The 14034-nt window shown below is 44.7% G+C and overlaps 1 protein-coding gene across 5 annotated transcripts in view; it reads right to left on the bottom strand.

Annotated features, from left to right (window-relative positions):
• FRMD4A (FERM domain containing 4A) overlaps positions 1-14034 on the bottom strand; it is a 310088-nt gene that overhangs the window by 213194 nt on the left and 82860 nt on the right. The window lies entirely within an intron of this gene.

The raw sequence follows: 14034 nt of genomic DNA, 5'->3' as shown, positions 1-14034 counted from the left end.
CCCGCCCCGCCCCGCCCCTGGCGCCCCCCGCCCCGCGCCGCACCCCCTGCGCGCTGGCCCCCGCGCGGCCGGAGAGCGCAGGCGGCCGCGGGGTGGTGCGGAAGGCGGGCTCCGGCGGGTCCCGCGCGGCCCGGCGCGCTGCCCGCGCCCGGACAACAATGAGCGCCCGCGCCCCGCGGACGTAGCGCCGCGGCCCCTTCTACGCCGCGGGAGCCGGGAGCGGCCGAGCCGGCCAGGCCTCGCGTTCCCTCGCCGCTGCACGCGCAGCCAGGACGAAGTAGGTCCCCAGGCGCCTGCTAACCCGGAGAGGCTGTGCGGAGTCCGGCGTGCGAGAGGGCGAGCAGGGATTCTGAGGCGGAGGATCCCACCCCGCCCCCCGAAACCCCACCAGATCCACGGCGGGAGGCCCCCTCCTACCCTGTGAGCCGCCCGGAGGGGCCACCTGGGCTGAACGGGCCTGAAGATGCAGCTCCTAGCCCTCGACGTCGTCCAGTTGTTTTGAGTCTTTATCTCCCTCAACTCTTTGGAAATGGACGTTCCTGCGAGATAACCTAGTCTTAGGGCTATTGTCAAGGATTCGCAACAATTAGGGCGAAGGAGACTTCCATTTCAAGAGACCCGGGGGAGGGAAACGGGCCGACACTTTCTCTTTCCAAAAAAGAGAAACTCAGAGAATATCCCTATCAAGAACAATAACTCAATTCACATTATGTGTCTAAATGTTTATTGCTTCAGCAGCTCAATTTGCCCTAGACACACTTTTTTTCCCCCCCACGAATTGTCAAAACATGGCTTGATAAAATAAAGAGAGAAGCAGACAGGAGCACCCGCTTATCGTGGGTGGGAAAGCCGGTTTGTCTCAGAGGTAAAATCTTTCTCTAAAACTCACTCATCGCTTGAAATCCCAACATCTCTCCATCAATCCATCCATCCATCCATCCATCCATCCTTCCTTCCTTCCTTCCTTCCTTCCTTCCTTCCTTCCTTCCTTCCTTCCTTCCTTCCTTCCTTCCTTCCTTCCTTCAAGGGAGAGATGCCTTCCCCTTTCACCATAGTTGAAGGATCTGTTAAATCTAGCGCAATTATTTCCCTGACACTGGCAGGAGTGAAGACTTAAAAAATTCATAATAAAAAAGAAACATTGCATATTCTTTCTTCCCAATGGTTGAAGATTAACTCCAGACACAGTTCGTGTATTCTTCGCTAAAGATCTCTGGTGAAAATTTCTGGCAGTTCAGGAGGTCTTGTCACAGTCAACAGAAGGGAATCTCTGTATACATTATAGCCTTGGAGAAAAAGGTGAACGAACACCTGTGATAAGGATGATATATCTTATTTCAACCTGTTGTCATCACAGACTTGTGACTGAGGGACTTGACTTGATTATCTGAATCTGAGTCATGGGAAGCCGTGTTTAAATGGGAGGTTTCTGTACCTTGGGAGTCCCTGAAAGCCGTTTTAATGCAAAGCCCCATTCTTTCATATAGTTGGGGGAGCACTCAGAGGGAGCGCTATTTCTTTGGAAGAGCATTTCCAGTGCTAATCTGTTTTGACTGCCCAGCAGCTAGTGAAGGGGTGATAGTGTTCGGACCTTTCTCTTGGGGTAATTAGTTCCCATCCTTCGAAGAGTCATTGGATTGCTTCTACATCTACCTGCTGCTTTTCCACCTGGGCCGATGGAATTGTTAATTTGTCCTGAACTGAACTGGTCCCATTGGCAAATTCTCTTTCCAGGTTCCCCATCTTCCTGCACAGCTTCCCTCCTCCCCGCCGCCAAATGCCAGAAACAGGTATAGAGGGGTCTTTTATCTCCTTCCTTTCTCTCATCCCTTACACTCAGGTTATCATCAAGCCTGTCCTCATAAGTGGCTCTGGAAAGTTCCTTGAGAGCAGCCCCTTGTCTGACTTAGTCCAACAGTGCCCTGGTGATGTTAGTCTTTGCCCCGGGCCTCATGAGTCCCTCTCACCTTTCACTGGGAGGTCTCCAGCAGTCTCCTGACTGGACAGCAGGCTTGTCCCTCCAACACATTGTCCCCACCAGCTCCACTCATTCTCCTAGAACTCAGATCAGATCACGGGACTCCTTTGCTTCCACCTGCTCAGGGCTTCTCTGGCTCTTAGGAATAAAGGCCACACTTCTTCAGATAGCCGGAATGTCCTGAGCACCAGGCCCTCCTGCTCCATCCAGCCTTATCTCTTGCCACCTGGCCCCACCAGGGTCCATGTCACCCTCAGCTACATAACCCTCTTCCAAGTCCCCTCTATTCCAGGTTCTCACTCATCCCCTTGTCACCTAGCAGCCAGTGACTTCAGAAACAACTCACGTTCATGTCATAATCTCTGTGACTAAGCATGTCAGTGGCTTCTCATTGCTCCTGAAAGCATCTTCTCCATGCCCATCCCATGCTCCTCTCCCTGTCCCCCCGCTATGCTTTGCCACATGGGCCACATTTCTGCCCTTGAGAGACTCTTTCCTTGCTTGGCTTTTTTTTTTTTTTTTTTTTGCATTTCTTTTTCCTCCTGTCAGGAATACTCATCCACCCTCCTGGCTCCTTGTCATCCTTCAGGATTCAGCTCAACAATGCTGCCTCCTCCATAACCTTTCCTGATCAACACAATGAAAGTACCCCCCCACACACACACCTTGCCCCATCAGGTAGCCTTTGTATCATTATCCTGTTTATTTCCTTGTTAACACTTAACCACAATCTATATTCATAGCCCTGTGCTATGACTGCCTGGGCTTGAATCTTGCCTTGGCCACCTGATAGCTGTGTAGCCTTAGACAAGTTTCTTAACCTCTCTGTGCCTCAGTTTTCTCATCTAGGAAGTGAGAATAATAAGGTTGTTATGAGGATGAAATGAATCAATGTACGTAAAACATTTACGACAGGGCCTCACTGTACAAGCATAAGCCCCATGAGGCTGTTCTCATGGCCTGGGCTAGTCCTGACACAGGATCCCTTTACCCCCTATACCTTATATGTTTGGGGCTCAGACTAAGAATGGATAAAAATTTAGGGAAGAAAAATTTTATCTGAAGAATTTAAGTACCAAGAGACATAGGCCATGGTAAAACTTGATGAATGAGATAAAATTCAAATTTAAATTATCTGGAAGTTAATGGACATATGAAGGAAATATATCCTCTGTTTCACCAGTGGCGATCCTGGGAGTTGATGGATGGCAAGCTTTGCCAGTTGGAATTCTGTAATGGTTTGTTTTCCGAAGAGCAGCTGATTCCGCCACCAAGAATTCAGGCAGTTACTTGCAAAGGCACAGAGAATCAAAGGATCTTTGCAAAGTGTTGGTCCATCAGCCAGTCCTAACATGCAGTCTTGATGAAAGAATACAGTGTTTCCATTTTCAGCCTGAGTTTAATACTTTTTGAAGAGTCTTAACTCCGAAAAAAGAAAAAGAAACGTGGCAGGCTGGTTTCTGGACATTTGCCTTTGTGTTTCCTTCAGCTGCTGGAGAAATTCAGAAAGAAGGAGAAATACTTTTCCTTTTGCCCTTCCACAGGGCAAGCAGGAGTTTGAAACTTGAATGTCTGGGGTTCCCCTTGCCTCTTACACAGAGTTAGGGAGCTTTATTTTGAAAAGAGCTAAGCTCTCAAAGGGTGGAGAGGTGCTCTGAGGCTTGGAAATGGGGGATGGAGACAGGTAGCTGCACCCCCAGAAGGAAAGGAATGACATCTGCAATTAGAGAGGCCCATACTTGGTCTCTGTCTCAAGAAGGCACCAGACATCTGACGGGGCAGCTTGTGGACACTGGGTGGGGGTCCTAAGTTCTAAGAGATGTCTCTTTGGCACAGCAAAGGATCTTGGGGTTTGGTCTCTGAGGGATGGAGTCTTTGACTTTCAAATGGACCTCAAGTTCTTGGGTGCTGAGCATCTCAGTGGCGACTAGGCTGGACTGATAAACAACAGACCACTTTCTGGTCTTAAGGTACAGTGTGAGCTGGGGGAGAGGAAAGAATGAGTAAATTCCTACAACCTTCGTGAGTGAGGATGTAGTTAGATTTCACTGGGTGTAGAGAAGTAAATTAGTGTGATGTTTGTTATGCCCAGAGTTGCAGAGCAAAAATTATCCCTGCTACACTAGTGAGAAAAGTACTAGGTTCTTAATTCCGGGATCTGAAGTCACAGCTTTCCTAAACAAGTTCTGGGCGGTAAAGGGGCCATTAGCAGAAGGTTCCTCAGCTCAGATCTTGGCCAGGTTATCACGACTGGTGAAGAAAGATGGCCCCCACTCCTGCCTTTGTGTAGCTGCCTCGCTGAGGACAGACGCCAGTGTGGGAGCAGGTCTGAGTCTGTGCTACATAATTCTTTCTAGTAACTTCAGATAGCCCTGGACTCCCACCTGGAAGGTCCAGTGTGACCTTGAAGGAATCTCTTAACTCTTTGGTGCCCATTTCTTCACCTTTAAAATAACAGACCTGATGATAATATCTATATCTTCAGCCCTATGAAGACTATGGGTTCAACACATACTAAGGATTTTCACAACCATACAACTGATATCTAACATTATTAGGAATATGTACTCTGTACCAGGCACAGTGCTAACTCTCAAAACATTCATTAATTTCATCATCCCAAGATTCCTATGAGATGGAAACTATTTTTGTTTCCCTTCTACAGATGGGGCACTTGGGGGTTTAAAGAGGTTAAGGAACTTGCTGAGGCCACTATGTTAATTGGACTTGAACCGAAAGTCATCCTTTTGTGACTTAGAGACCTCATCTTTCATGCTTGACTCATATATATATATAGGCAATCACAGTGAGCAAGGGGAGGTGACCGTAACTTGTCCTGATACATTAGTTCCTAACTATGGGACACTGGCGTCTTTTCCTTCCATACTCCAACCAGATTTTGAGGACAGGGAGAGACCCCTCTGCAGCAGGTTGAAGTGCTTGACGGATTTTAAGTGAACCCTATTATATTTTTATACCCAATCCTTCTTTCTCCTCACTCCCAGATCAATTCAAGGCCAATTCTGAACCACTTCAATCAAAAAGAAAGAATTCCATCTCCTCTCATGGCTTGACAGCAAGTACTTAAGACCACGTTCCCTGGGGTCCATGAAGAAATCATTTAATAGCTGTGTTTTATTTCATTTTTTTTTAAATAGCAATATCATTTTTTTAATAGCTTATGTTTTATAATCTTGTTATGTTCTCGTTACATTAGATTATTGCTTATTATTTTTTCCTGGTTGGGATCATGGTTTTGACTGCCTCAACTCATAGCAACAAAAACCCAGGGCAAGGCTTTCTGAAACAGAGACAAGAATCAATCAAAACATCACAAGCTAATTAATGTAATTTGATGCCCCCGGGAGCAGCTGTATTATAGTGAGTACGCAGTATGAAACTGGTGTACGTTAGAAGCATGCTCTAATACGCAGGTTAGCTCTCTCACCAAAACCTGTTTATTTACACTCAGAAATAGGCATTAATAACCACAGTCAACACTCAGTTGGCACTTACCAAGCACCCGAACTGATTATGTGCTTTACATAGAACTCATTTAATCTTCTCACCAGCCCTATGAGGTTGGTACTATTATTAACCCCATTTAGGAAAAAGGGAATTAAGGCACAGAGAGGCTGTATTTATTTATTTAAGATTTTATGTATTTGAGAGAGAAGGAGAGAGCATGAGCAGGTGGAGAGGTGGGGGGTTGGGGGGAGAAGCAGGTTCCCCACTGAGTGCAGAGCCCGAAGACTTTGAGCCTGATCCCAGGACCCCTAGATCATGACCTGAGCTGAAATCAGACACTTAATCAACTAAGCCACCCAGGCGCCTCGGCACAAAGAGGTTTTATAACCCACCTCAGGTCCTATACCTGACAAGTAGGCAAGAGCCAATTAGCAAACCCTGGCCACCTGACTTCAGAGTTGGTATTAGTAACATTCACTCATCTTACCTGCCAAATTCAGGGCTATGTAGAGGCTTGCATTCCTTACAGTGCCTAGCACAGTGTTTGTCAGCTGACACTCAATACCCGTTATTTATTTGTCAGGCCATTGCCTCATTACAAAAGGGAATTAAGACAGAAATATTTGTGAGATTGAATGGAAAAAAAATTCAGCAAGTATTCTGTTTTCAGTTGTAACTTCTAATAGTGTGGGAGCTTATGTGCAGGTGACATCAATCAATCAATCTCGCAGGCAAGCAATAAGAAGATATTGAAATGATGAGTCAGTGTGGGAGGAAGAGCCCCCAGGATTTACGAGAACACAGACCCCGGAGCCCCAGGGAGAAAAAGGCAAGTCAGTTTCTTGGAGTTGAGATGGGGCTGGAAGCTGTCATGCTTGTGAAATGATGATTTCTTCAAAATCAAATCCCCCAAAGCCAAATCCGACCTACCCCAATTATGGCAAAGAATGGTCATAATACACATTATACATTTGGTGAGTTCAGTGTAGCAAATCTCTAGAGTTCTCACTCACCAAATAGGAAGCTGGTTCGCTCTTCGTTGAGATGGGGATTGGATATACATAATTAGAACTCAAAAAGAGGGGTGCCTGGGTGGCGCAGTCAGTTCAGCATCCAACTCTTGATTTTGGCTCAGGTCCTGATCTCAGGGTTGTGAGATCGAGCCCCGCATCAGGCTCTGAGCTCAGCACAGAGTCTGCTGGAGGTGCTCTCCCCCTCTCCCTCTACCCCTCCTGCTGGTGCTCTCTCTCTCTCTCAAATAAATAAATAAATCTTTTAAAAAACTCAAAAAGAGATACCTGGCTGGAAAATAAAAAACAATGTCTATAACATAGAGAACATTGAAACCTATAGAAGTTGATGGAATCATCTAAGAAAATTTTCCAGGAAAGTAGGGAAAGAGGAGGGCTCCGGATTCAGCTCTAAGATAGTGGTTCTCAGACAAGCCTGCATCAGGAGCACTTGGAAGGCTGTCAAAGGATGCTGGGTTTCACCTCCCCCCATACCCCTGAAGTTTCTGATTCATAGTCTGAGTAGGGGGTTGGGAGTGTAAGAATTTGCATTTCTAACAAGTTCCTGGGTTATTGATTCTCCTGGTCAGCTGAGTGGATACTATCTTCCACTTTGACCTTGACTTTGCTCCAGGCACCCTGGCCTCCCTGCTGTAGTCTCTACTCTTCAGGCTCTCTAGCCCCAGGGCCTTTGCACTTCCCTCTGCTTGGAATGTACTTCCCCAGATAGCAGGAGGAATCAAGCCAGCATCTTTTTCAGATCCCTGCTCAAATGTTACCTTATTAGTGAGATCTTTTTTTTTTTCCTTTTTAGTAGAGAGGAATGGAAGGAAGTTTTTTCCCCCCATAATTATATCACTCAATTCTTTACATGCTCCAAATCACAGTTGATCTATGACCATCTTCCTTAAAAATGGCAATTCCTCCCACTTGCCCTCCTGCTACTGCCCCTCTCCCTAATCCCTTCCCTGTTTTTTTCTCTATTGTCCTAATCACCTTCTAACAGACTGTATACAACTTACTCACTTATGTGCTTTATTACCTGTCTCTCCTGTGAGAGCAGGGATTTATGTCTGTTTTGTTTATTGCTGACTCTCCTGAGCCTAGAACGGTCCCTGGCACATATTAAACATTCAATAAATATTCATTGAAGGGATGAATAAAATGAATGAATGAACATTCTCAGATGAAGAATTGTGGTTTTAGGAATCCTAATTCTGATGGAGGCACCTGGGTGGCTCAGTGGGTTAAGCATCTGCCTTCTGCTCAGGTCAGGATCCCGGGGTCCTGGGATCAAGCCCTGAGTTGGGCTCCCTGCTCATGGTGGAGTCTGCTTCACCCTCTCCCTCTGCCCCTCCCCCTCCCCCCACTTGTGCTAGGCACGCGCTTTCTCTCTCTCTCTCAAAAAAAAAAAAAAAAAAGAATCTAATTCTGATGGACACCCTAACTGGTTGCCTCCTTATCAAAAATGAAATACAAACATGTTGCTCCATTCTGAAAACACCTGCTCTTGCACCAGGGGTAAAGCTCTTGCCTGGGTATAAATTCATCAGTAGGTACTGGGTGGGGCTGGGACACGGCAGGGCACGTCCCTATCTTCTTTTGTTGACCACCCTCTCCTGCCTGTGCAGCCTCTTGCCTGCTTGCCACCTCCCAGTGGGCAAGAAGCACATGCAGGTCCCCGACTTGCTCACACTGCGCTTCTACCCAGGAGGCCTCCCTCCCCTCCCTTCACCCATCACCCCCTCCCTTCACCCATCACCCCTCACTCTTCACACTTTCTGGGAAGCTTTCCCGGAGGCCCCCCTCCAGCAGAGCCCATGTGTATCTGTATGCGTAGCACTTTATCATCTGTATTTGCGCACGTGCCTGTATTCATCACTTTACGGGCAATTCCTCACAGGTAGAAATCATGGCAATGCTTTGTGTGTTTTTGTTTTCAGAATTGTGTTTTGTTCCAAGTCCTCCAGATGCATTAATCTGTACATGGTGTATTTAATTTTGCTTTATCACTTTCTTTTGGCCAAGCATTGTGATAATTACCCCATAGATTTTTATAATTGAATTCATCTTGCTAATAAAAAACAGGAGAAGAGCCTGTGATGGTCGAGAACAGCGTTTGACCAGTGTTTATAAGCAATTCCATATAATTGTCTTAATAAAGGCAGCCCAAATTATGGCCACTCTGAAACTGTCTCTCATAAATGAGCTTGGGCCTTTCGCGATGCTACATGCCAACATCAAAGCCCAGCTTTTTTGGAATACCTGCAATATGTTCTAAAGATTCCTGTGCTTGTGGAGGCCTAATCAAAACACTTAATAACCCAGCAGCTGTAATTTCTATCTTAAAATGGTTGTCCTTCCATCTCTCTTTTTAGTGTCTACTTAGTGACTCTAAATTTTTCTGGTGTTGGCTGGCCGAAGCCTAAGGATTTCCCTTTGTTTATATTCTTTCACCTTCTCAAGTATGTTTTTGAGAAGATCTCCCCTGGTTTTTTGTCCTATCCTACCGCTTTCAGTGCCCCCCAAAAGCCAAAACAAAGCAAATAAACATTAAGGTCAGAACAGCTGATCCTAACTAGAGGCCAGGAGGCCTGAGGGTAATTTTGGTCTTGAGTTCAGTAGAAGAGGGGATATATAGTGGAGAGAAAGGAAAGTATCTTTCAAATCTTCAGAGAATGGCCCCCTGTGCCCTTTACAAAGAAAATTCCCTTGCAAATGGTTCTCACCTAAACTAGGACTAGCTACTCATCACTATCCTCATCGCTCTTCTTTACTGAGTGGTGCTGGGCACATCCCGTGTGCCCTCTACAATCCTCACAACAACACAGCACAGTGGGTATGATTCATTCCTGTTGTGCACAACCAGAAATTGAGGCTCATAAACATTAAGGAACTTGCCAAAGGTCCACACCCAGAAAGAGGCAGATTTGAATTGGAGTCTGTCTTCCAAGCCTCCGGCGTGTTCTGTCTACTGAGGCTTAATTTTGAGCAAAAGCAGAAATTGGTCAGTGAAGGACTCTTAGGAAGAAGTGTCTTGGGATGGTTTCTAGTGGAGTGGAGTGGATGGGTGGAGGGGGAGATCAAGGAAGGAAAGGGAAGCAGGAAGCACCAAAGATAATATTCAGCTATGGGATATTTTTGCTGATCACTGCCCCTTGCTGACCCTGGCCAACAAAATCATCCCCACCTAAGCAGAGCTCTGCAGACACACGGGGGTATTTTCCGGTGGGACCAAGTCCAATGGTGGGCATAACTGAGTCACTGCTGGCCCCCAGTTTGCTAACCCGACATAATTCTTGGTATATACTATTACAGCAGTTATTGAAGAATTCTATTTTCACCATGATCCTTGTGGTTAGCACAGTCACATCTCTGATTCTGCTCCTCATCCCTGTAGGGCTTTGAACGGGTCAGCTGAGTCTTGGGGCAGGGCCTTCCTTATCCGTCTACCTAGCAGGCTGGGACTGGGGTTACGGTCCACTTTCCTGCCCCAAGATGCCGAGAGCAACAGTGTTGTGGTTAGGAGTGCAGACCAGGAAAAACTAGACTGCCTGGTTTTGAACCACAAGTCAACAACTTACTGTTGGATCACTTTGGGCGAACGAGTTCTAAACTTCTCCCCGGTTCCCACTCATAGGTTTCCTCTGAGGATTGCACTGCATAATGTATGTGAAGTTTTTGGCACGGAGCATGTGTTTAATAAAACATATGCTATTAATATTCTTACTGGCATTATCTGCGTCATCCAAAAGCATGAAATCTGGCAGCTTTTGTGTCTGCATAATGCCCCTTTGCCCACTATGTTAGATGTTGATTCTTGGTTGAAGCCCTATACCTAAGTGTTGTGAGCTTTAATGAGATCCCAGGTGAGCTAAGCCCCTGTAAATAAATCATAGGAAATATCCTTGCCCTAAATAATTGTGTCCTGAATTCCATTCCTTTCCTCTGAGTACATTGCATGCCCTCTCCCTGTAGAGAGTGTTCACCCTGCTCCTCCGTGACTCACTTAAGAGGGATTCAAGTCCATTTATGGAGCCCATGACTTTGCTCACCTGTTGAGGGTACAACGTTTGCTTTAAATGGATGCCCCTAGGAATGACGATCAGTCACAGCATTTACCCCTATAGGGTCACTCCATCTCCTCCTCAGATGTAGGGTATAGCATACCCACACCCACATATGGACTGCTGGTTCCTTCTGCCGGCTCAGACCCTTGTAGCCCCAGGTCACTCAGCAAGTTAGTGAGAACAACAGTGAAGTGAGGCAGAGCCTCCAAAATCGTATCCCATTTCTTAGGAATCTAAATTCAATTTCATTTTATGTAAGACAAATTCTGTAGCGGGAAGGAGGAAATGAGCCTGATTTTCATAAATTTGTTCAATCTCCAGTTCAGTAGGAAAGCCAATGGGGGTTCCAGACTAGACAAAACCAAATGCCCTGACCGGTCCCTCCTGGGACACTTACAGTGCCTGCCCAGCTATGGTCCTGTTCATCGTTCACAGCCACGTGCTGAGAGTCCTAGGCTTCTGTCAGCGCCTCTGCTGGACAGACGAGGAAACAGGTGCTAAGGAGTTCCTAGCCAGCCCCAGGGCTCCCAGTGAATTTGTGGGACATTCCGAATTAGAACAGAATGCTTCTCACACTAGGTCATGAGCACTGCACACCGATATTTGTCACCTCGTGACCCATATCTGCATAGGGCTGTTGCTAGATCAAATATTTATACACTCATAAGTTACTTCCTATTGTTCTAAGTTCCTCATAATACAAAGGTACCTAAAATTCTTTTTCTTTAACTTTTGCTGTCCTTCTTCAAAAAGTATTTTAAATAATAGAACACATAAGCATTGAATAACTACCATTAAGATGGAACATTCAGGGCGCCTGGGTGGCTCAGTCGTTAAGCGTCTGCCTTCGGCTCAGGTCATGATCCCAGGGTCCTGGGATCGAGTCCCACATCGGGCTCCCTGCTCTGCGGGGAGCCTGCTTCTCCCTCTCCTGCTCCCCCTGCTTGTGTTCCTGTTCTCGCTGTCTCTCTGTCATATAAATAAATAAAATCTTAAAAAAAAAAAAAAGATGGAACATTCAGCCTTATAGGCTTTAGACTGCTTTTTTTTTTTTTATTGAGATATAAATGATGGAGAACATCGTGTAGGTTTGTGGTGTCCATCAGGTTGATTTGATACATTTATATTTTGCAATTTGATTACTGCTATAACACCTCTATCATGTCACCTAAGTATTATTTCTTTTTTGTGACAAAAATAATTAGGATCTAGTCTCTTAGCAACTTTGAAGTTTATAATACAATATTGTTGACTGTAATCACTATGCTGTGCATTTAGATCTCCAGAACTTACTTATTAACTAGTTGTAAGTTTGTGCCCTTAAACAACATTTTTCCTCTTCTCCCACCTGTCACACTCTGGTAACCATCAGTCTACTCTGGTTTTTATGAGTTTGTCTTCTTTAGATTCCACATATAAGAGGCATCATACAGTATCTGTCTTTCTTAGCCCAATTTATCTCACTTAGCTTAATGCCCTCAAGGTCCATCCGTGTTGTTCCAAATGTAGACTGACTTTCTTACTGAGAGAGAGGGAGAGAGAGAAAGGGAGAGAGAGAGAGAGAGAGAGAGAGAATGAGAACCACACCTCTCAATTTTTCTCTTTCCTCCTTAGGCTGAGGTTCTCCTAAAGTTCCTGTGTATCATTCCTATGATTGTTTTGTCCTTTAATTACATATGGATGTAGCCATGAACAGCATACACTGTTTTGTGTGTTTTTAAACCCTACAGAAATACAACCAAACAGATTTATCTTTTCACAAAAGATAAATAATGTTTTTGAGATTTATCAATATTGGCACATGTAGATTTTGTCCATCCAATTGACTCCATTGTACAAATAGACCACAAACTATTTAACCTTCTCTTCCTACGGAGCAAGTTACTTCTAAGTTTTCACTATTACAGTTGGCCAGAACCTTTGCCCCTACTGTTTCCTCTGCCTGACATGCTCACCTCCCAGTTACTCGTTCATTCAACAACATTCTCACAATGTTCACTTGATTTGCTCCCTTATTCCTGCAGGGTGTTACTCAACTGTCACTAGGATTGCCAGATAAAATATAGGACACCCAGTTATATTTGAATTTCAGGTCAATAAGGAGTAAGTGTGTAGTAGAAGAATGTCCCAAATATTGTACAGGGCATGCTTATTTTTTTTTTGTTTGCTTTTGTTTTTGTTTTTTGAGAGGGAGGAGAGGGGCAGAGGGAGAGAGAGAGAATCTTAAGCAGCCTCCACACTCAGCATGGAGCCGGATGCGGGGCTTGTTCTCACAACCCTGAGATCATGGCCTGAGCTGAAATCAAGAGTCGGATGCTTAACTGACTGTGCCACCCAGGTGCTCCTAGGACATACTTATTCTTAAAGAAAATTCACTGATTATCTGAAATTCAAGTTTAGGGGGGTGTCTTATATTTTTATTTGCTAGCTCCAGCAGCCCTAATTGTCATGTTGTCAGTGAGGCTCTCCCTGTCCATCCTACTGAAGTTTTTAATCCCCTCCCAACACTTCCTATTCTCTTTATTTTTCTCCATAACACTTACCACTCAATCTACCTGCCATATACTTTCCTTACTTAGTTTGCTTATTTTGTGTCATCCTGCCCTAGAACATAAGCTCCCTGAAGGTGGAATTTTTGTTTCTTTTGTCATCTGCTATATCCATAATAGATACGTGGGACACAGTATGTGCTCAATAAATATTTGCTAGATGAATGGATAAATGAATAAAAACATGCAGAGATCATAGATGTCACCTTAGCACATGTCTGAGAACTTCTGCAGGATAAACACTCAGAAATGGAATTGTGTTTTGCAGGCCATGTGTCTTCGCCAGGGCTTGCGAATCTGCTCTTCAAAGTGATTGAATCAATTTTCATTCCCATCAGTCATGTCTAAATGTCCCCATTTCCCCATATTTGCATGCTTGCTTCTCTCTCTCCCTTTCCCCTTCTCTTTGAAAATACAATAACTTTAATTTTGTAGCAATAGTTAAAACCAGCGTGAAAACATAAATTTCCCAGTAGTGAATTACAGTTTGTGAATTCATAATTAATGGTAATCGTTAATCCAAAAGGTTTCAGATGTCCTTAGGTGCTTATTTAAAAGATGGCTTAGTTCTTATGGATGTGAAAACAATCCTAAACCATGGTATCTCTCATGTAAGAAAATAAACAAAAATTACACAAACCTATCACGACTGCAGGGACATTGAAAATGCCATTATATACATTTTGAAGGAAAACCACCTTACTATTATTATTTTTCAACTAAGAAGAAGGAAGTCTTGGCCAATATCCAGTACTAAGCAAAGCTATGAATGTTTTTTCCTGCACATGGTTAAGAGCCCTTCTATAAAAAGGAAGTTCTACAAATGAATGCAAAGAGTTGATGGGGAACAATAAGCCTTTTGTAATCCTAAATTCATTTCATGTTATGAAAACGATCGCCATGAGGGTCAAATAAAGAAGAATACTCTCAGTCATCTTCACCGAAAGCCTTAGATAGCC

The sequence above is a fragment of the Mirounga leonina genome, unplaced genomic scaffold (assembly GCF_011800145.1).
Source record: "Mirounga leonina isolate KUSES-001 unplaced genomic scaffold, KU_Mleo_1.0 Mir_175, whole genome shotgun sequence".
Classification (NCBI taxonomy): Eukaryota; Metazoa; Chordata; class Mammalia; order Carnivora; family Phocidae; genus Mirounga; species Mirounga leonina.
Note: the sequence above shows the minus strand (reverse complement) of the source record. Positions and strands in the feature narration are given on the sequence as shown.